Source organism: Pseudophryne corroboree, chromosome 5 (genome assembly GCF_028390025.1).
Source record: "Pseudophryne corroboree isolate aPseCor3 chromosome 5, aPseCor3.hap2, whole genome shotgun sequence".
NCBI lineage: Eukaryota > Metazoa > Chordata > Amphibia > Anura > Myobatrachidae > Pseudophryne > Pseudophryne corroboree.
The window spans coordinates 761,824,935-761,847,288 of NC_086448.1; positions in this window are offsets into that span (position 1 = coordinate 761,824,935).

The window sequence follows — 22,354 nt, forward strand, 5'->3', positions numbered from 1 at the left end:
CTGAGGTTTGTCACTGGTAGAAAGAGTTACAGGAGCTGAGGATTGTCACTGGTAGAAAGAGTTACAGGACCTGAGGATTGTCACTGGTAGAAAGAGTTACAGGATCTGAGGATTGCCACTGGTAGAAAGAGATACAGGATCTGAGGATTGTCACTGGTAGAAAGATTTACAGGAGCTGAGGATTGTCACTGTTAGAAAGAGTTACAGGATCTGAGGATTGTCACTGGTAGAAAGAGTTACAGGATCTGAGGATTGCCACTGGTAGAAAGAGATACAGGATCTGAGGATTGTCACTGGTAGAAAGAGTTACAGGAGCTGAGGATTGTCACTGGTAGAAAGAGTTACAGGATCTGAGGATTGTCACTGGTAGAAAGAGTTACAGGATCTGAGGATTGTCACTGGTAGAAAGAGTTACAGGATCTGAGGATTGCCACTGGTATAAAGAGTTACAGGAGCTGAGGATTGCCACTGGTAGAAAGAGTTACAGGAGCTGAGGATTGCCACTGGTAGAAAGAGTTACAGGAGCTGAGGATTGCCACTGGTAGAAAGAGTTACAGGAGCTGAGGATTGCCACTGGTAGAAAGAGTTACAGGAGCTGAGGATTGCCACTGGTAGAAAGAGTTACAGGAGCTGAGGATTGCCACTGGTAGAAAGAGTTACAGGAGCTGAGGATTGTCACTGGTAGAAAGAGTTACAGGATCTGAGGATTGTCACTGGTAGAAAGAGTTACAGGATCTGAGGATTGTCACTGGTAGAAAGAGTTACAGGATCTGGGGATTGCCACTGGTAGAAAGAGTTACAGGATCTGAGGATTGTCACTGGTAGAAAGAGTTACAGGATCTGAGGATTGTCACTGGTAGAAAGAGTTACAGGAGCTGAGGATTGTCACTGGTAGAAAGAGTTACAGGAGCTGAGGATTGTCACTGGTAGAAAGAGTTACAGGACCTGAGGATTGTCACTGGTAGAAAGAGTTACAGGATCTGAGGATTGTCACTGGTAGAAAGAGTTACAGGAGCAGAGGATTGTCACTGGTAGAAAGAGTTACAGGATCTGAGGATTGCCACTGGTAGAAAGAGTTACAGGATCTGAGGATTGTCACTGGTAGAAAGAGTTACAGGATCTGAGGATTGCCACTGGTAGAAAGAGTTAAAGGAGCTGAGGATTGTCACTGGTAGAAAGAGTTACAGGATCTGAGGATTGTCACTGGTAGAAAGAGTTACAGGACCTGAGGATTGTCACTGGTAGAAAGAGTTACAGGAGCTGAGGATTGTCACTGGTAGAAAGAGTTACAGGACCTGAGGATTGTCACTGGTAGAAAGAGTTACAGGATCTGAGGATTGCCACTGGTAGAAAGAGATACAGGATCTGAGGATTGTCACTGGTAGAAAGAGTTACAGGAGCTGAGGATTGTCACTGGTAGAAAGAGTTACAGGATCTGAGGATTGTCACTGGTAGAAAGAGTTACAGGATCTGAGGATTGCCACTGGTAGAAAGAGATACAGGATCTGAGGATTGTCACTGGTAGAAAGAGTTACAGGAGCTGAGGATTGTCACTGGTAGAAACAGTTACAGGATCTGAGGATTGTCACTGGTAGAAAGAGTTACAGGATCTGAGGATTGTCACTGGTAGAAAGAGTTACAGGATCTGAGGATTGCCACTGGTAGAAAGAGTTACAGGATCTGAGGATTGTCACTGGTAGAAAGAGTTACAGGATCTGGGGATTGTCACTGGTAGAAAGAGTTACAGGATCTGAGGATTGTCACTGGTAGAAAGAGTTACAGGATCTGAGGATTGCCACTGGTAGAAAGAGTTACAGGATCTGAGGATTGTCAATGGTAGAAAGAGTTACAGGATCTGGGGATTGTAACTGGTAGAAAGAGTTACAGGATCTGAGGATTGTCACTGGTAGAAAGAGTTACAGGAGCTGAGCATTGCCACTGGTAGAAAGAGTTACAGGAGCTGAGGATTGCCACTGGTAGAAAGAGTTAAAGGATCTGAGGATTGTCACTGGTAGAAAGAGTTACAGGAGCTGAGCATTGCCACTGGTAGAAAGAGTTACAGGATCTGAGGATTGTCACTGGTAGAAAGAGTTACAGGATCTGAGGATTGTCACTGGTAGAAAGAGTTACAGGATCTGAGGATTGCCACTGGTAGAAACAGTTACAGGATCTGAGGATTGTCACTGGTAGAAAGAGTTACAGGATCTGGGGATTGTCACTGGTAGTAAGAGTTACAGGAGCTGAGGATTGTCACTGGTAGAAAGAGTTACAGGAGCTGAGGATTGTCACTGGTAGAAAGAGTTACAGGATCTGAGGATTGCCACTGGTAGAAAGAGTTACAAGATCTGAGGATTGTCTCTGGTAGAAAGAGATACAGGATCTGAGGATTGTCACTGGTAGAAAGAGTTATAGGATCTGAGGATTGTCACTGGTAGAAAGAGTTACAGGAGCTGAGGATTGTCACTGGTAGAAAGAGTTACAGGATCTGAGGATTGCCACTGGTAGAAACAGTTACAGGATCTGAGGATTGTCACTGGTAGAAAGAGTTACAGGATCTGGGGATTGTCACTGGTAGAAAGAGTTACAGGATCTGAGGATTGTCACTGGTAGAAAGAGTTACAGGAGCTGAGGATTGTCACTGGTGGAAAGAGTTACAGGAGCTGAGGATTGTCACTGGTAGAAAGAGTTACAGGAGCTGAGGATTGTCACTGGTAGAAAGAGTTACAGGAGCTGAGGATTGTCACTGGTAGAAAGAGTTACAGGATCTGAGGATTGCCACTGGTAGAAAGAGTTACAAGATCTGAGGATTGTCACTGGTAGAAAGAGATACAGGATCTGAGGATTGTCACTGGTAGAAAGAGTTATAGGATCTGAGGATTGTCACTGGTAGAAAGAGTTACAGGATCTGAGGATTGTCACTGGTAGAAAGAGTTACAGGAGCTGAGGATTGCCACTGGTAGAAAGAGTTACAGGATCTGAGGATTGTCACTGGTAGAAAGAGTTACAGGATCTGAGGATTGCCACTGGTAGAAAGAGTTACAGGAGCTGAGGATTGCCACTTGTAGAAAGAGTTACAGGAGCTGAGGATTGCCACTGGTAGAAAGAGTTACAGGAGCTGAGGATTGCCACTGGTAGAAAGAGTTACAGGAGCTGAGGATTGCCACTGGTAGAAAGAGTTACAGGATCTGAGGATTGTCACTGGTAGAAAGAGTTACAGGATCTGAGGATTGTCACTGGTAGAAAGAGTTACAGGATCTGAGGATTGTCACTGGTAGAAAGAGTTACAGGATCTGAGGATTGCCACTGGTAGAAAGAGTTACAGGATCTGAGGATTGTCACTGGTAGAAAGAGTTACAGGATCTGAGGATTGTCACTGGTAGAAAGAGTTACAGGAGCTGAGGATTGCCACTGGTAGAAAGAGTTACAGGACCTGAGGATTGTCACTGGTAGAAAGAGTTACAGGATCTGAGGATTGCCACTGGTAGAAAGAGATACAGGATCTGAGGATTGTCACTGGTAGAAAGAGTTACAGGATCTGAGGATTGTCACTGGTAGAAAGAGTTACAGGAGCTGAGGATTGTCAGTGGTAGAAAGAGTTACAGGAGCTGAGGATTGTCACTGGTAGAAAGAGTTACAGGACCTGAGGATTGTCACTGGTAGAAAGAGTTACAGGATCTGAGGATTGCCACTGGTAGAAAGAGATACAGGATCTGAGGATTGTCACTGGTAGAAAGAGTTACAGGAGCTGAGGATTGTCACTGGTAGAAAGAGTTACAGGATCTAAGGATTGTCACTGGTAGAAAGAGTTACAGGATCTGAGGATTGCCACTGGTAGAAAGAGATACAGGATCTGAGGATTGTCACTGGTAGAAAGAGTTACAGGAGCTGAGGATTGTCACTGGTAGAAACAGTTACAGGATCTGAGGATTGTCACTGGTAGAAAGAGTTACAGGATCTGAGGATTGTCACTGGTAGAAAGAGTTACAGGATCTGAGGATTGTCACTGGTAGAAAGAGTTACAGGATCTGGGGATTGTCACTGGTAGAAAGAGTTACAGGATCTGAGGATTGTCACTGGTAGAAAGAGTTACAGGAGCTGAGCATTGCCACTGGTAGAAAGAGTTACAGGAGCTGAGGATTGCCACTGGTAGAAAGAGTTACAGGATCTGAGGATTGTCACTGGTAGAAAGAGTTACAGGAGCTGAGCATTGCCACTGGTAGAAAGAGATACAGGATCTGAGGATTGTCACTGGTAGAAAGAGTTACAGGATATGAGGATTGTCACTGGTAGAAAGAGTTACAGGATCTGAGGATTGCCACTGGTAGAAACAGTTACAGGATCTGAGGATTGTCACTGGTAGAAAGAGTTACAGGATCTCGGGATTGTCACTGGTAGAAAGAGTTACAGGAGCTGAGGATTGTCACTGGTAGAAATAGTTACAGGAGCTGAGGATTGTCACTGGTAGAAAGAGTTACAGGATCTGAGGATTGCCACTGGTAGAAAGAGTTACAAGATCTGAGGATTGTCACTGGTAGAAAGAGTTACAGGAGCTGAAGATTGCCACTGGTAGAAAGAGTTACAGGAGCTGAGCATTGGCACTGGTAGAAAGAGTTACAGGAGCTGAGCATTGTCACTGGTAGAAAGAGTTACAGGACCTGAGGATTGTCACTGGTAGAAAGAGTTACAGGATCTGAGGATTGTCACTGCTAGAAAGAGTTACAGGAGCTGAGCATTGCCACTGGTAGAAAGAGTTACAGGAGCTGAGGATTGCCACTGGTAGAAAGAGTTACAGGATCTGAGGATTGTCACTGGTAGAAAGAGTTACAGGAGCTGAGCATTGCCACTGGTAGAAAGAGTTACAGGAGCTGAGGATTGTCACTGGTAGAAAGAGTTACAGGAGCTGAGCATTGCCACTGGTAGAAAGAGATACAGGATCTGAGGATTGTCACTGGTAGAAATAGTTACAGGAGCTGAGGATTGTCACTGGTAGAAAGAGTTACAGGATCTGAGGATTGTCACTGGTAGAAAGGGTTACAGGAGCTGAGCATTGCCACTGGTAGAAAGAGTTACAGGAGCTGAGCATTGTCACTGGTAGAAAGAGTTACAGGAGCTGAGCATTGTCACTGGTAGAAAGAGTTACAGGAGCTGAGCATTGTCACTGGTAGAAAGAGTTACAGGAGCTAAGGATTGTCACTGGTAGAAAGAGTTACAGGAGCTGAGGATTGTCACTGGTAGAAAGAGTTACAGGATCTGAGGATTGCCACTGGTAGAAAGAGTTACAGGACCTGAGGATTGTCACTGGTAGAAAGAGTTACAGGACCTGAGGATTGCCACTGGTGGAAAGAGTTACAGGACCTGAGCATTGTCACTGGTAGAAAGAGTTACAGGATCTGAGGATTGTCACTGCTAGAAAGAGTTACAGGAGCTGAGCATTGCCACTGGTAGAAAGAGTTACAGGAGCTGAGCATTGCCACTGGTAGAAAGAGTTACAGGAGCTGAGGATTGCCACTGGTAGAAAGAGTTACAGGATCTGAGGATTGTCACTGGTAGAAAGAGTTACAGGATCGGAGGATTGCCACTGGTAGAAAGAGTTACAGGATCTGAGGATTGTCACTGGTAGAAAGAGTTACAGGATCTGAGGATTGTCACTGGTAGAATGAGTTACAGGAGCTGAGGATTGTCACTGGTAGAAAGAGTTACAGGATCTGAGGATTGTCACTGGTAGAAAGAGTTACAGGAGCTGAGGATTGTCACTGGTAGAAAGAGTTACAGGATCTGAGGAATGTCACTGGTAGAAAGAGTTACAGGAGCTGAGGATTGTCACTGGTAGAAAGAGTTACAGGAGCTGAGGATTGTCACTGGTAGAAAGAGTTACAGGAGCTGAGGATTGTCACTGGTAGAAAGAGTTACAGGAGCTGAGGATTGTCACTGGTAGAAAGAGTTACAGGACCTGAGGATTGTCACTGGTAGAAAGAGTTACAGGATCTGGGGATTGTCACTGGTAGAAAGAGTTACAGGAGCTGAGGATTGTCACTGGTAGAAATAGTTACAGGAGCTGAGGATTGTCACTGGTAGAAAGAGTTACAGGATCTGAGGATTGTCACTGGTAGAAAGAGTTACAGGAGCTGAGCATTGCCACTGGTAGAAAGAGTTACAGGAGCTGAGCATTGTCACTGGTAGAAAGAGTTACAGGAGCTGAGCATTGTCACTGGTAGAAAGAGTTACAGGAGCTGAGCATTGTCACTGGTAGAAAGAGTTACAGGATCTGAGGATTGCCACTGGTAGAAAGAGTTACAGGATCTGAGGATTGTCACTGGTAGAAAGAGTTACAGGATCTGAGGATTGTCACTGGTAGAATGAGTTACAGGAGCTGAGGATTGTCACTGGTAGAAAGAGTTTCAGGATTTGAGGATTGTCACTGGTAGAAAGAGTTACAGGAGCTGAGGATTGTCACTGGTAGAAAGAGTTACAGGATCTGAGGAATGTCACTGGTAGAAAGAGTTACAGGAGCTGAGGATTGTCACTGGTAGAAAGAGTTACAGGAGCTGAGGATTGTCACTGGTAGAAAGAGTTACAGGACCTGAGGATTGTCACTGGTAGAAAGAGTTACAGGATCTGAGGATTGCCACTGGTAGAAAGAGTTACAGGATCGGAGGATTGTCACTGGTAGAAAGAGTTACAGGACCTGAGGATTGTCACTGGTAGAAAGAGTTACAGGAGGTGAGGATTGTCACTGGTAGAAAGAGTTACAGGACCTGAGGATTGCCACTGGTAGAAAGAGTTACAGGAGCTGAGGATAGTCACTGGTAGAAAGAGTTACAGGATCTGAGGATTGTCACTGGTAGAAAGAGTTACAGGATCTGAGGATTGTCACTGGTAGAAAGAGTTACACGAGCTGAGGATTGCCACTGGTAGAAAGAGTTACAGGAGCTGAGGATTGCCACTGGTAGAAAGAGTTACAGGAGCTGAGCATTGGCACTGGTAGAAAGAGTTACAGGAGCTGAGCATTGGCACTGGTAGAAAGAGTTACAGGAGCTGAGCATTGTCACTGGTAGAAAGAGTTACAGGAGCTGAGGATTGTCACTGGTAGAAAGAGTTACAGGACCTGAGGATTGTCACTGGTAGAAAGAGTTACAGGATCTGAGGATTGCCACTGGTAGAAAGAGTTACAGGACCTGAGGATTGTCACTGGTAGAAAGAGTTACAGGACCTGAGGATTGTCACTGGTAGAAAGAGTTACAGGAGCTGAGGATTGCCACTGGTAGAAAGAGTTACAGGACCTGAGGATTGTCACTGGTAGAAAGAGTTACAGGACCTGAGGATTGTCACTGGTAGAAAGAGTTACAGGACCTGAGGATTGTCACTGGTAGAAAGAGATACATGAGCTGAGCATTGCCACTGGTAGAAAGAGTTACAGGAGCTGAGGATTTCCACTGGTAGAAGAGTTGCAGGAGCTGAGCATTGCCACTTGTAGAAAGAGTTACAGGAGCTGAGCATTGCCACTGGTAGAAAGAGTTACAGGACCTGAGGATTGTCACTGGTAGAAAGAGTTACAGGATCTGAGGATTGTCACTGGTAGAAAGAGTAACAGGATCTGAGGATTGCCACTGGTAGAAAGAGTTACAGGATCTGAGGATTGTCACTGGTAGAAAGAGTTACAGGATCTGAGGATTGCCACTGGTAGAAAGAGTTACAGGATCTGAGGATTGCCACTGGTAGAAAGAGTTACAGGAGCTGAGCATTGCCACTGGTAGAAAGAGTTACAGGAGCTGAGGATTGCCACTGGTAGAAAGAGATACAGGATCTGAGGATTGTCACTGGTAGAAAGAGTTACAGGAGCTGAGGATTGCCACTGGTAGAAAGAGTTACAGCAGCTGAGCATTGGCACTGGTAGAAAGAGTTACAGGAGCTGAGCATTGTCACTGGTAGAAAGAGTTACAGGAGCTGAGGATTGCCACTGGTAGAAAGAGTTACAGGAGCTGAGGATTGTCACTGGTAGAAAGAGTTACAGGAGCTGAGGATTGTCACTGGTAGAATAAGTTACAGGATCTGAGGATTGCCACTGGTAGAAAGAGTTACAGTATCTGAGGATTGTCACTGGTAGAAAGAGTTACAGGATCTGCGGATTGTCACTGGTAGAAAGAGTTACAGGAGCTGAGGATTGTCACTGGTAGAAAGAGTTACAGGAGCTGAGGATTGTCACTGGTAGAAAGAGTTACAGGATCTGAGGATTGCCACTGGTAGAAAGAGTTACAGGATCTGAGGATTGTCACTGGTAGAAAGAGTTACAGGATCTGAGGATTGCCACTGGTAGAAAGAGTTACAGGATCTGAGGATTGCCACTGGTAGAAAGAGTTACAGGATCTGAGGATTGCCACTGGTAGAAAGAGTTACAGGATCTGAGGATTGTCACTGGTAGAAAGAGTTACAGGAGCTGAGCATTGCCACTGGTAGAAAGAGTTACAGGAGCTGAGCATTGCCACTGGTAGAAAGAGTTACAGGATCTGAGGATTGTCACTGGTAGAAAGAGTTACAGGATCTGAGGATTGTCACTGGTAGAAAGAGTTACAGGATCTGAGGATTGTCACTGGTAGAAAGAGTTACAGGATCTGAGGATTGCCACTGGTAGAAAGAGTTACAGGAGCTGAGGATTGCCACTGGTAGAAAGAGTTACAGGAGCTGAGCATTGGCACTGGTAGAAAGAGTTACAGGATCTGAGGATTGTCACTGGTAGAAAGAGTTACAGGAGCCGAGGATTGCCACTGGTAGAAAGAGTTACAGGAGCTGAGGATTGTCACTGGTAGAAAGAGTTACAGGAGCTGAGGATTGTCACTGGTAGAAAGAGTTACAGGAGCTGAGGATTGCCACTGGTAGAAAGAGTTAAAGGAGCTGAGCATTGCCACTGGTAGAAAGAGTTACAGGATCTGAGGATTGTCACTGGTAGAAAGAGTTACAGGAGCTGAGGATTGCCACTGGTAGAAAGAGTTACAGGAGCTGAGCATTGGCACTGGTAGAAAGAGTTACAGGAGCTGAGCATTGTCACTGGTAGAAAGAGTTACAGGAGCTGAGGATTGCCACTGGTAGAAAGAGTTACAGTAGCTGAGCATTGCCACTGGTAGAAATAGTTACAGGATCTGAGGATTGTCACTGGTAGAAAGAGTTACAGGACCTGAGGATTGTCACTGGTAGAAAGAGTTACAGGATCTGAGGATTGTCACTGGTAGAAAGAGTTACAGGAGCTGAGGATTGTCACTGGTAGAAAGAGTTACAGGAGCTGAGGATTGCCACTGGTAGAAAGAGTTACAGGACCTGAGGATTGTCACTGGTAGAAAGAGTTACAGGATCTGAGGATTGTCACTGGTAGAAAGAGTTACAGGATCTGAGGATTGTCACTGGTAGAAAGAGTTACAGGATCTGAGGATTGCCACTGGTAGAAAGAGTTACAGGAGCTGAGGATTGTCACTGGTAGAAAGAGTTACAGGATCTGAGGATTGCCACTGGTAGAAAGAGTTACAGGATCTGAGGATTGCCACTGGTAGAAAGAGTTACAGGATCTGAGGATTGCCACTGGTAGAAAGAGTTACAGGAGCTGAGGATTGTCACTGGTAGAAAGAGTTACAGGATCTGAGGATTGCCACTGGTAGAAAGAGTTACAGGATCTGAGGATTGTCACTGGTAGAAAGAGTTACAGGATCTGAGGATTGTCACTGGAAGAAAGAGTTACAGGATCTGAGGATTGTCACTGGTAGAAAGAGTTACAGGAGCTGAGGATTGTCACTGGTAGAAAGAGTTACAGGAGCTGAGGATTGTCACTGGTAGAAAGAGTTACAGGATCTGAGGATTGTCACTGGTAGAAAGAGTTACAGGATCTGAGGATTGTCACCAGAGCCGGATTAAGGCTATGGGGGGCCCGGGGCACTTCAGACTGTGGGGCCCTTACTAAAGAGGAAGTAGATTATATATATATATATATATATATATATATATATATATATATAGATGACCCGGGAGGGCACTGGAACAAGTAAAAACATTTACCACTGGAGTGCCGGCATTTTTTCAATGAAGAAATAAATAAATAAATATGTAAAACAAACTTCTGTAAATGCGGCACTCTTCAGACTTAAGGGGGCATGGGTGGGCAGCGGCGCCACTAAAGGGGGCATGTGCGGCTGGCGCCGTCACTAAAGGGGGTGTGGGCGGCTGGCGGCGTCACTAAAGGGGGCGGGTACAGCAGGAAGCGGGCAGGCTGTTTAGCAGGGCGCCGCAGAAAGGGATGGGCGGGTTTTGCCTTAATAAAATCGGGCAGGGCACGGCGCCCTGCTAAAACAGCCTAGAGTGAGCACACTATATATTATATACATATATATATATATATATATATATATATACATACACACACACACACACACACACACACACACTATATATATACATATATAACCCAGAGCCTAAATGTTTTTAATTTTTTGCAACAGGGAAAAAAACAATGAAAGACAGTCAGCCTTACTTGAACAGGCTGCTGTCAGTGTCTGCTGAGACAGAGGCGATCGAGAGCTCCATCCTCTCTGTCTCTAAGGGCACCAGGCTTCCTCTGCTGGGCTGGCTCCACATGCTTCGGTCTCTTCTTCCTTCCTCCCCTCTGCAGCCTGCGCGCCCAGCCAATGACTGAGCCGCAGGCTGCTGCTGCTTCAACCGCTATTGGACAGCTGAGCCGTCGCTCAGCTGTCCTTTACTCTCTGCTATGCAGCGCCGCAGCGGGGAGCCGGGAGCGCAGCATCACCACATAGCGGATCGGTAAAGCGATCCGTTCTGTGGAAGGGGGCCCATTTTAGAAAGGGGGGCCGGGGTACGTATCCCCGGGACCCCCCCCCTTAATCCGGCTCTGATTGTCACTGGTAGAAAGAGTTACAGGAGCTGAGCATTGCCACTGGTAGAAAGAGTTACAGGATCTGAGGATTGTCACTGGTAGAAAGAGTTACAGGATCTGAGGATTGTCACTGGTAGAAAGAGTTACAGGATCTGAGGATTATCACTGGTAGAAAGAGTTACAGGATCTGAGGATTGTCACTGGTAGAAAGAGTTACAGGATCTGAGGATTGCCACTGGTAGAAAGAGTTACAGGAGCTGAGCATTGGCACTGGTAGAAAGAGTTACAGGAGCTGAGCATTGTCACTGGTAGAGTTACAGGACCTGAGGATTGCCACTGGTAGAAAGAGTTACAGGATCTGAGGATTGTCACTGGTAGAAAGAGTTACAGGAGCTGAGGATTGCCACTGGTAGAAAGAGTTACAGGAGCTGAGGATTGTCACTGGTAGAAAGAGTTACAGGAGCTGAGGATTGCCACTGGTAGAAGAATTACAGGACCTGAGGATTGTCACTGGTAGAAAGAGTTACAGGATCTGAGGATTGTCACTGGTAGAAAGAGTTACAGGATCTGAGGATTGTCACTGGTAGAAAGAGTTACAGGATCTGAGGATTGTCACTGGTAGAAAGAGTTACAGGAGCTGAGGATTGTCACTGGTAGAAAGAGTTACAGGAGCTGAGGATTGTCACTGGTAGAAAGAGTTACAGGATCTGAGGATTGTCACTGGTAGAAAGAGTTACAGGATCTGAGGATTGTCACTGGTAGAAAGAGTTACAGGATCTGAGGATTGTCACTGGAAGAAAGAGTTACAGGATCTGAGGATTGTCACTGGTAGAAAGAGTTACAGGAGCTGAGGATTGTCACTGGTAGAAAGAGTTACAGGAGCTGAGGATTGTCACTGGTAGAAAGAGTTACAGGATCTGAGGATTGTCACTGGTAGAAAGAGTTACAGGATCTGAGGATTGTCACCAGAGCCGGATTAAGGCTATGGGGGGCCCGGGGCACTTCAGACTGTGGGGCCCTTACTAAAGAGGAAGTAGATTATATATATATATATATATATATATATATAGATGACCCGGGAGGGCACTGGAACAAGTAAAAACATTTACCACTGGAGTGCCGGCATTTTTTCAATGAAGAAATAAATAAATAAATATGTAAAACAAACTTCTGTAAATGCGGCACTCTTCAGACTTAAGGGGGCATGGGTGGGCAGCGGCGCCACTAAAGGGGGCATGTGCGGCTGGCGCCGTCACTAAAGGGGGTGTGGGCGGCTGGCGGCGTCACTAAAGGGGGCGGGTACAGCAGGAAGCGGGCAGGCTGTTTAGCAGGGCGCCGCAGAAAGGGATGGGCGGGTTTTGCCTTAATAAAATCGGGCAGGGCACGGCGCCCTGCTAAAACAGCCTAGAGTGAGCACACTATATATTATATATATATATATATATATATACATACACACACACACACACTATATATATACATATATAACCCAGAGCCTAAATGTTTTTAATTTTTTGCAACAGGGAAAAAAACAATGAAAGACAGTCAGCCTTACTTGAACAGGCTGCTGTCAGTGTCTGCTGAGACAGAGGCGATCGAGAGCTCCATCCTCTCTGTCTCTAAGGGCACCAGGCTTCCTCTGCTGGGCTGGCTCCACATGCTTCGGTCTCTTCTTCCTTCCTCCCCTCTGCAGCCTGCGCGCCCAGCCAATGACTGAGCCGCAGGCTGCTGCTGCTTCAACCGCTATTGGACAGCTGAGCCGTCGCTCAGCTGTCCTTTACTCTCTGCTATGCAGCGCCGCAGCGGGGAGCCGGGAGCGCAGCATCACCACATAGCGGATCGGTAAAGCGATCCGTTCTGTGGAAGGGGGCCCATTTTAGAAAGGGGGGCCCGGGGTACGTATCCCCGGGACCCCCCCCTTAATCCGGCTCTGATTGTCACTGGTAGAAAGAGTTACAGGAGCTGAGCATTGCCACTGGTAGAAAGAGTTACAGGATCTGAGGATTGTCACTGGTAGAAAGAGTTACAGGATCTGAGGATTGTCACTGGTAGAAAGAGTTACAGGATCTGAGGATTATCACTGGTAGAAAGAGTTACAGGATCTGAGGATTGTCACTGGTAGAAAGAGTTACAGGATCTGAGGATTGCCACTGGTAGAAAGAGTTACAGGAGCTGAGCATTGGCACTGGTAGAAAGAGTTACAGGAGCTGAGCATTGTCACTGGTAGAGTTACAGGACCTGAGGATTGCCACTGGTAGAAAGAGTTACAGGATCTGAGGATTGTCACTGGTAGAAAGAGTTACAGGAGCTGAGGATTGCCACTGGTAGAAAGAGTTACAGGAGCTGAGGATTGTCACTGGTAGAAAGAGTTACAGGATCTGAGGATTGTCACTGGTAGAAAGAGTTACAGGATCTGAGGATTGTCACTGGAAGAAAGAGTTACAGGATCTGAGGATTGTCACTGGTAGAAAGAGTTACAGGAGCTGAGGATTGTCACTGGTAGAAAGAGTTACAGGAGCTGAGGATTGTCACTGGTAGAAAGAGTTACAGGATCTGAGGATTGTCACTGGTAGAAAGAGTTACAGGATCTGAGGATTGTCACCAGAGCCGGATTAAGGCTATGGGGGGCCCGGGGCACTTCAGACTGTGGGGCCCTTACTAAAGAGGAAGTAGATTATATATATATATATATATATATATATATATATATATATAGATGACCCGGGAGGGCACTGGAACAAGTAAAAACATTTACCACTGGAGTGCCGGCATTTTTTCAATGAAGAAATAAATAAATAAATATGTAAAACAAACTTCTGTAAATGCGGCACTCTTCAGACTTAAGGGGGCATGGGTGGGCAGCGGCGCCACTAAAGGGGGCATGTGCGGCTGGCGCCGTCACTAAAGGGGGTGTGGGCGGCTGGCGGCGTCACTAAAGGGGGCGGGTACAGCAGGAAGCGGGCAGGCTGTTTAGCAGGGCGCCGCAGAAAGGGATGGGCGGGTTTTGCCTTAATAAAATCGGGCAGGGCACGGCGCCCTGCTAAAACAGCCTAGAGTGAGCACACTATATATTATATACATATATATATATATATATATATATATATATACATACACACACACACACACACACACACACTATATATATACATATATAACCCAGAGCCTAAATGTTTTTAATTTTTTGCAACAGGGAAAAAAACAATGAAAGACAGTCAGCCTTACTTGAACAGGCTGCTGTCAGTGTCTGCTGAGACAGAGGCGATCGAGAGCTCCATCCTCTCTGTCTCTAAGGGCACCAGGCTTCCTCTGCTGGGCTGGCTCCACATGCTTCGGTCTCTTCTTCCTTCCTCCCCTCTGCAGCCTGCGCGCCCAGCCAATGACTGAGCCGCAGGCTGCTGCTGCTTCAACCGCTATTGGACAGCTGAGCCGTCGCTCAGCTGTCCTTTACTCTCTGCTATGCAGCGCCGCAGCGGGGAGCCGGGAGCGCAGCATCACCACATAGCGGATCGGTAAAGCGATCCGTTCTGTGGAAGGGGGCCCATTTTAGAAAGGGGGGCCGGGGTACGTATCCCCGGGACCCCCCCCCTTAATCCGGCTCTGATTGTCACTGGTAGAAAGAGTTACAGGAGCTGAGCATTGCCACTGGTAGAAAGAGTTACAGGATCTGAGGATTGTCACTGGTAGAAAGAGTTACAGGATCTGAGGATTGTCACTGGTAGAAAGAGTTACAGGATCTGAGGATTATCACTGGTAGAAAGAGTTACAGGATCTGAGGATTGTCACTGGTAGAAAGAGTTACAGGATCTGAGGATTGCCACTGGTAGAAAGAGTTACAGGAGCTGAGCATTGGCACTGGTAGAAAGAGTTACAGGAGCTGAGCATTGTCACTGGTAGAGTTACAGGACCTGAGGATTGCCACTGGTAGAAAGAGTTACAGGATCTGAGGATTGTCACTGGTAGAAAGAGTTACAGGAGCTGAGGATTGCCACTGGTAGAAAGAGTTACAGGAGCTGAGGATTGTCACTGGTAGAAAGAGTTACAGGAGCTGAGGATTGCCACTGGTAGAAGAATTACAGGACCTGAGGATTGTCACTGGTAGAAAGAGTTACAGGATCTGAGGATTGTCACTGGTAGAAAGAGTTACAGGATCTGAGGATTGTCACTGGTAGAAGGAGAAAGAATTGACTGCATAGGAGAGGAATGGGTTAAACATCCTGTGAGGGGGTGTACCCAGAAGTGAGGTAGTACAGCCTTAGGAAAAAGGGGAGGGTGAGGTATATATATAGACTGCAGCGGCCATTTTAGGCCTCTTTGCTGCTTGAATCTCTTTGGGGTAAGTCTGCCTAGCAGATCGTTTTCCCCTTTCATATTTCAAATATTGTGATGGCCTCCAGCCGCCCTCGTCGTTCTGCAGGCGCCCCGGCCCGTTATCAGGCCAGCGAAGCCGAACCCGGGGCCGGGAACTCCGGTGCGGGGGAGGCTGTGTCTGGGCTTGGGGCTACCGCGGGACCGTCGGATGCACGGCGCCGGACGCGCTCATCCGGCGGCACTGCGGTCGCGAGTGAGGCTACTGGCGGCCGCGGTGGGCGGCAGGGAACGGCCCGGAGGTCTGGTATCCTGGAGGGAGGGGACCAACGGTCCTCACCTCCGGGCTCAGCTGCGGGCGTTGGGGCGGCGGTGGCCCGCGGGCGCGCGCTGGCGCGCCTCGCTGGACGCCGCCCGGCTACCGCTACAGTGTCCATCAACCAGTCTCCCCTGCCAGGGCCGCTTGCAAGGTCCACGCGGCGGGGGAGAACTGGCAGAGCAGCAGAGGCTACGGCGATCCGGCCTGGGCCCGATGAGGTGCCCAGCGCGGGATCGTCGGGTGCAGGTGTTCCAGGAGGCGCTGGGGCGCGCGCACGGCTGGCGCGCGCATCAACGCGCGGCTCCGGCGGCGTCGCGCGCACACGTGTGCGCGCAGCGCTGCCGCATGGATCAATGTCCCCTCATCCCTCCCCGCAACGGAGTAATTCCGGCGGGGCGAGGGGGTCAAATAGGCCTGGCAGTGATCAACCAGGTTTGCGGCGCTTGTCCGCCAGCAGTGTAGGAGGGAGGGACAGCATGGCACCGCGGCCTACACATGAGGCAAGGAGCAGTGCCCTCATCGCCGCAGGGGTCCCTGGGCGGGCAGGCTCGGCAAGCGGGGGGGGGTTTAGGTCCGGGGTGAGGCACCCTGTCAATACGGACCTTTCCCCGCAAGGCCGACCGGTTTGTGGTCCTGATGGGTCATGGCTTCCCGTGCCCATCAGTGGGTCCACACGGCGCGTTCCACCCGCTCGACACCCAGCGGGGGACGCTCCGTCGCCAGGGGGTGCGGATGTAAATCAGGACGCTTTCACTACGGCCCTCGCCACGGTGGTCGCAGCTTTGGGCCCGCTCTCAGCGGCCCCCGACCGCGAGGTCGGGTCAAGGGGGTTTCCTAGCGGAACGGGCGCGGGCTCAGCCGCGCAGAGGGTCGCGCGGGCGTGCCGTGAGCTTGGTGCGGCCGCGGCCCAGCTGCAGCAGCAGCCACGGCTAGGTGGGAATGTGCGTTCACGTAGCACGCCATCGCATGGTAGGGCTAGGCCCTCGCCACTTTCTGTCTCTGGGTCCTTTTCCCCCTTTTTGCCCGCAGTTGATCGGAATGATACGGAGGGAGCGGAATCGGAAGTTGAGGACGTTTCATACATCGCCCCGGATGAATCTGGATCCGATCATTCTACGGCTTCAGGTGAGGCGGAGCAGTCACTGTCGGTCGCGAGTACTTCCTCAAGTTCTCGCAGCTCGTCCTCTTCTTCCTCGTCTTCCTCCTCCTCCCTTTCCTCGGCAGTATCCAACATAAGTAGCACGGCCAAGGCGAGGAAGCAGGCGATCAAATACGCCAAAAAGGCAGCCGGGAGACAGGAGCGGCATAAGAGGCGAAGGCGGGTTAGCAAAGAATCTCGCAAGGCTAGGAAGCGACGCGACTTGCCGGGCGTGGTCCGCTGCGAATATACAGCTGTCATGCGAGGGCTCAGGGATAGCTGCAGCAAAAGCATCCGCAAAGGAGACTTCGTAGATATCTTCGTCTTGACGAAGGGCGCGAAGAAGGAATTCAAGGCAGCTACCGCTAAGGAGGGCATAGGGGCCGAGGCATTTCGCACGTTCGATAATTGGCTTGCAGGGTTCTGGGTTTTCGCGGCTTGTTACCTCGAGGACAGGCCAGACGAGCACATGAACATCATCCGGTACCTGCACCTCGTGCACGACATGCAGCGCACGTCGGCGGATGATGAATGGCGTAGGTATGACGAGGAGTTCAGAGAAAAACAAGATGGGTTGTACATTATGGACTTTGGGTTCAAAGACGTGGAGGTCTGGCTTAGGGTCACCAGGGCTTCGCAGCAGACCACGGAGCCCCGGGGCGCTGGGGCGGACGGACCCCGGGTTGGCCCGTCCGCCCAGGCGCTCGGCGGGGTCGGGGGGTCGGCCAAGCAAGTTAGGTCGGCCTTCCGGACTGGTAAACAGGCAGGAAATAAAGGGTTATGCTTCGCGTTTAACAACGCGGCATGTACATACGGCAAGCAGTGTCGGTTCCGCCACGCTTGCCTGCATTGCGGGGGTTTCCACCCGGCCTCCTCCTGTTTCAAGAATGCTCGGCAGGGTCCCCGCGCTAAACAACCCTATTCGAAGGGAGCTCCCGGCGGGAGTGCTCCGCAGGGCACCAACGCCAGTTAGGATAGAGGCTATGCGAAAATGGCTCAATTGGTATCCGAATAAGGTCGATGCCAGGTTTTTGTTCGAAGGTTTTAGTTTTGGTTTCCGCTTGCCTGTTGCAAGCGAGGTTACAGTTAGGGCGCAGAGGAACCTTCAGTCGGCTAGGTCCTTGCCTTTAGTGTTGCGCGAAAAAGTCGATAAGGAGGTCAGGCTGGGCAGGATGGGGGGGCCTTTTCCTGCTCCCCCCGTGGCTGACCTCGTCATCTCCCCGGTGGGGGTGATGCCCAAGAAGACACCTGGGGCCTTCCGTCTGATACAGCACCTTTCCTACCCACCGGGGGCCTCGGTAAACGACGCTATACCTCAGGGCCATTGCTCGGTGGTATATCAATCGTTTGACGAGGCGCTTAATTTGGTCCGCAGCTACGGAAATGGGGCCCTCATGGCTAAGATTGACGTCGAATCCGCTTTCAGGTTGCTACCCCTCCATCCGGACTCATTTCGTTTTATGGGATTCCGGATTGGAGCGGAATATTTCATCGACAAATGTTTGCCGATGGGATGTTCCGTTTCATGCTCGTATTTTGAACGTTTTAGCACCTTCCTGCACTGGTGCGTGGAGTCTTCGTCGGGTGGGCACGGAGTGGCCCATTACCTCGATGATTTCCTTTGTACGGGTCCGGCAGGTTCGCCGCGGTGCGGCAACCTGCTTTTCAGTATACGAGCTTTGTTTTGTCACTTCGGAGTGCCAGTTGCCGAAGACAAAACGGAGGGGCCGATCTCTTGCCTGTCATTTCTGGGTATCGAGATCGACACAGTGGCGGGCGAGTGTCGCCTGCCTTTAGACAAGGTGGCTAAGCTTCGCGAGGTCATTGGCCAGTTCCTGGGCTCGCGTAAGGTTAAGCTGCGACAGGCGCAATCCTTGCTGGGCATGTTTAACTTTGCTTGTCGGGTCATCCCGATGGGCAGGGTTTTCTGCCGGAAGCTGGAAAGAGCAACCGCGGGATGCGCCCGGCCGCACCACTTTGTAAGGTTGTCAGCCGAGATAAAAAGAGATCTGGCAATCTGGGCCTCGTTCCTGGAAGGTTTTAACGGGGTTCGGATATGGCTAACACCTACGACAGATAGCGCCAGATTGCAGCTTTTCACAGACGCGGCGGGAGCATCCGGTTTTGGATGCTATCTTGAAGGAGCTTGGTGCGCAGCAGCATGGCCAGCGGAGTGGCATCGGGCTGGTCTCACTAGGGACCTGCTGCTCCTGGAGCTTTTTCCCATCATGGTTGCGCTGGAGATTTGGGGCGAGCGGCTAGCGCATCGCAGCATCCTGTTCAGATGCGACAATCTGGGCGTGGTGCATGCGATTAACAACCAGAGGGCTAAATCGCTCGTGGTGCTGAGGGTCCTGGGGCAGTTGCTGCTTACTTGTTTGCGCAGGAACGTGTGGTTCCGTGCGCAGCATGTGCCGGGTCTGGAGAACGGGGTCGCTGATGCGCTATCGCGAGGACACTGGGATAGGTTTTACTTGCTGGCTCCCGAGGCCGATCAACAGGGTTTTCATTGTCCCGGTTATGTCTGGCAGGTCATCGAGCCGGAATGGAAGGGCTAGCGCTGCGGTCGGTCGCGCCATCCACGCTTAAGGCTTACGAACAGGCCTGGAGCGAATGGGAAGACTTTACCAGAGGACGGAAGCAGCGAGGTAAGAGCGGGCAACGGATGATGCTTTCTTTTATTTGGCAGCTTTATGTTTCGGGTAGGTCTAGAGCAGTGGTGTCCCGGTACCTGGCTGGCATTGCGTTTTTTCTGCAGAATTAAAGGTGTTCCCGATCTGACAAAAAGCGGGATTCTGCTTAAAGCTATGAAAGGATGGGCGCGCGTTGCACCTACGCCACCAGACAGAAGGAGGCCCATCGATGCAGCAATGTTGCCGGGCATCATTGGGTCGGTGGGAGCCATAGCATCGTCTTTGTTTGAATCGCTGCTTTTCAGATTGGCTTTTTCTATGGCCTACCATGGTGCCTTTAGGATTTCGGAGTTGGTAGCGCCTTCTAAGCGTACGGATTCGCGCATGCTGGTGGGTGACGTGGTGGTGAGTGAGGGGTCCGTGCTGTGCAGACTGCGACGCTCTAAGACGGACCAGGTGGGAAAGGGCCGATGGGTCACCCTGGTCCCGGCATTGGATGAGAACATATGCCCAGTACGGTTGGCGGTACAATATGAAGCAGTAAGGCCCGACTGTCAGGGGTCGTGGTTGATGCACTATAATGGGCTGCCAGTAACTAAGTTCCAATTTCGGTGGATCATGGGTCGCTGTCTGTCGAGCTTGGGCCTTTCCCCCTCCCACTTCGGTACACACTCCTTCCGCATTGGGGCTGCTACGGCGGCAGCGGCAGCGGGTTTTTCGGGAGCCCAGATCCAGGCGGTGGGACGATGGAAGTCGTCCTGTTATAAACGGTACATTCGCCCCGTCGCCTGAGATTCTTTGCATAAACGTAGCTGGCGGCGATAAGTTAGAGTAAGTTAAAGTTTTGCTTGTTTTATGCAAATGTTATGTTCACTATATGTTGGTTCGTTTACCCGTTTGTGATCCTACTCAGGGATTAGCCACTTGCCGCTGCGGGCGTGAGCCGGCAGCGGGGGTCTGGAGTTATTTTGCTATTTTTGCCTGACTTGACGGACTGAATTCTAATCATTTAATTCGGCTAATCTGTGCTATCAAAGTCCCTCAGCAGGTTTTTTATGCTTTCACCTCCAGCTGAGTTATTTCATGTTTTACCCTCTTTTTTCATACCCCCTCCCCCCCCCCCCCCCCCCCGTTTTTATTTTCGTTTATTTTACCTTTCCCCTAAAGTCTTAATTGCTTCGCTCTAAATTTATTAGTATATCGGGAGATCGGCTAGGCCGTGACTACTGCGGCTTAGGAACTATGAACAAAGAAATTTTTCTTTTTTGGCAGATCCTTCAGGTTAATGCAATTTCTATCTTCTGGTATAGATTTTAGTAACACATTTTACCCCTTTTTCCTTCCATTCAGGTTGTTGCGCTGATGGCTTGCGCGTTTGGGTGGTTGGCCACTCTTATGTCTTTTGGGCAGCTAGATCCTTGGCCTCGGATACGGCTCAAAGGTTCCCTGGAGGTCAGGGAATCAGATGGCTTGGTTGGCGAGGAATGATGTGGACAGATCTATTGAGTAGATTAGTCAGTCAAGCTAGGAAGCATGGTGTTCCCAAGGTGTTGGTTGTCCACTTAGGTGGAAACGACCTTGGGAAGAGGACTTCTTTGGAGCTAAGGTGGGCCATGATACAGGATCTGGCAAAGGTGGCCGCAGCATGGGCCAATTGCGTATTGGTTTTTTCCCTGATGGTGCCAAGGTTGAATTGGCGCGGTGTGGAGGACGGACGCGTAATAGATGAGGCCAGGATAAAGGTGAATGGGGCGGTGGCGAAGTGGGTCTTGGCTCACGGAGGCAAAGTGGTTCGCCACCCCAGGATTCGGTTCCGAGACAAACACCTTTTTCGGCCTGATGGTGTGCATCTATCCGATGAGGGGATGATGTTTTTCCTGGAGGATCTGTTTCTAGTGTTGCAGGAGTTAGGGTAGCTTATGGTGGCGGTGCGAGGACTCTGGGTGGGAGTCCTTCGCTGTTGGCGGAAAAGAACGGCAGTTTGTAGTTGTATCGCTTATATATAGGTAGTAAGTTTCAGTTTATTTGGTTTAGGTGCACTCACCTCCATCGACTTAATGGCCGCTCGACCACCCATCCGGGAGGCAGCGGCAGGGCACCCAGGAGCGGTGGGAAGTCACTGTGGGGGTTGTGTTGACACCTATTACCGGTTTTTGATAAGGTGTTGGACGGTTTCGGTCAGTTTAATAATTTAACCTTACCAATAGTTAATTGAGCCGTTCTTTTTTCTGCCACCATTTTGCCGGCTGATTCGGCAGCTTAACAAATTTTCCATTCACAGGTTTGCTATGGTTAGGGTCAAATAAATAGCTAGCAATTTTTCTGCCAAAATCATGTCTCCGTGTCTTTATTTACTGAGTTTTAGAAGGTAACTAAGGTTTACTTTAAGAAGGGGGTACACCAATTACTACTAGGATGTTTAGGAGAAAGAATTGACTGCATAGGAGAGGAATGGGTTAAACATCCTGTGAGGGGGTGTACCCAGAAGTGAGGTAGTACAGCCTTAGGAAAAAGGGGAGGGTGAGGTATATATATAGACTGCAGCGGCCATTTTAGGCCTCTTTGCTGCTTGAATCTCTTTCCCGCCCTCCCGCCCTATGGGGATGAAGGTTGTCTTAAATCATGCGGAGTGCATTGGCGTTTTGATTGCTGGCTGGTTTTTCATTCGTTGGCTATTTATTGGCGGAAAAGAACGGCAGTTTGTAGTTGTATCGCTTATATATAGGTAGTAAGTTTCAGTTTATTTGGTTTAGGTGCACTCACCTCCATCGACTTAATGGCCGCTCGACCACCCATCCGGGAGGCAGCGGCAGGGCACCCAGGAGCGGTGGGAAGTCACTGTGGGGGTTGTGTTGACACCTATTACCGGTTTTTGATAAGGTGTTGGACGGTTTCGGTCAGTTTAATAATTTAACCTTACCAATAGTTAATTGAGCCGTTCTTTTTTCTGCCACCATTTTGCCGGCTGATTCGGCAGCTTAACAAATTTTCCATTCACAGGTTTGCTATGGTTAGGGTCAAATAAATAGCTAGCAATTTTTCTGCCAAAATCATGTCTCCGTGTCTTTATTTACTGAGTTTTAGAA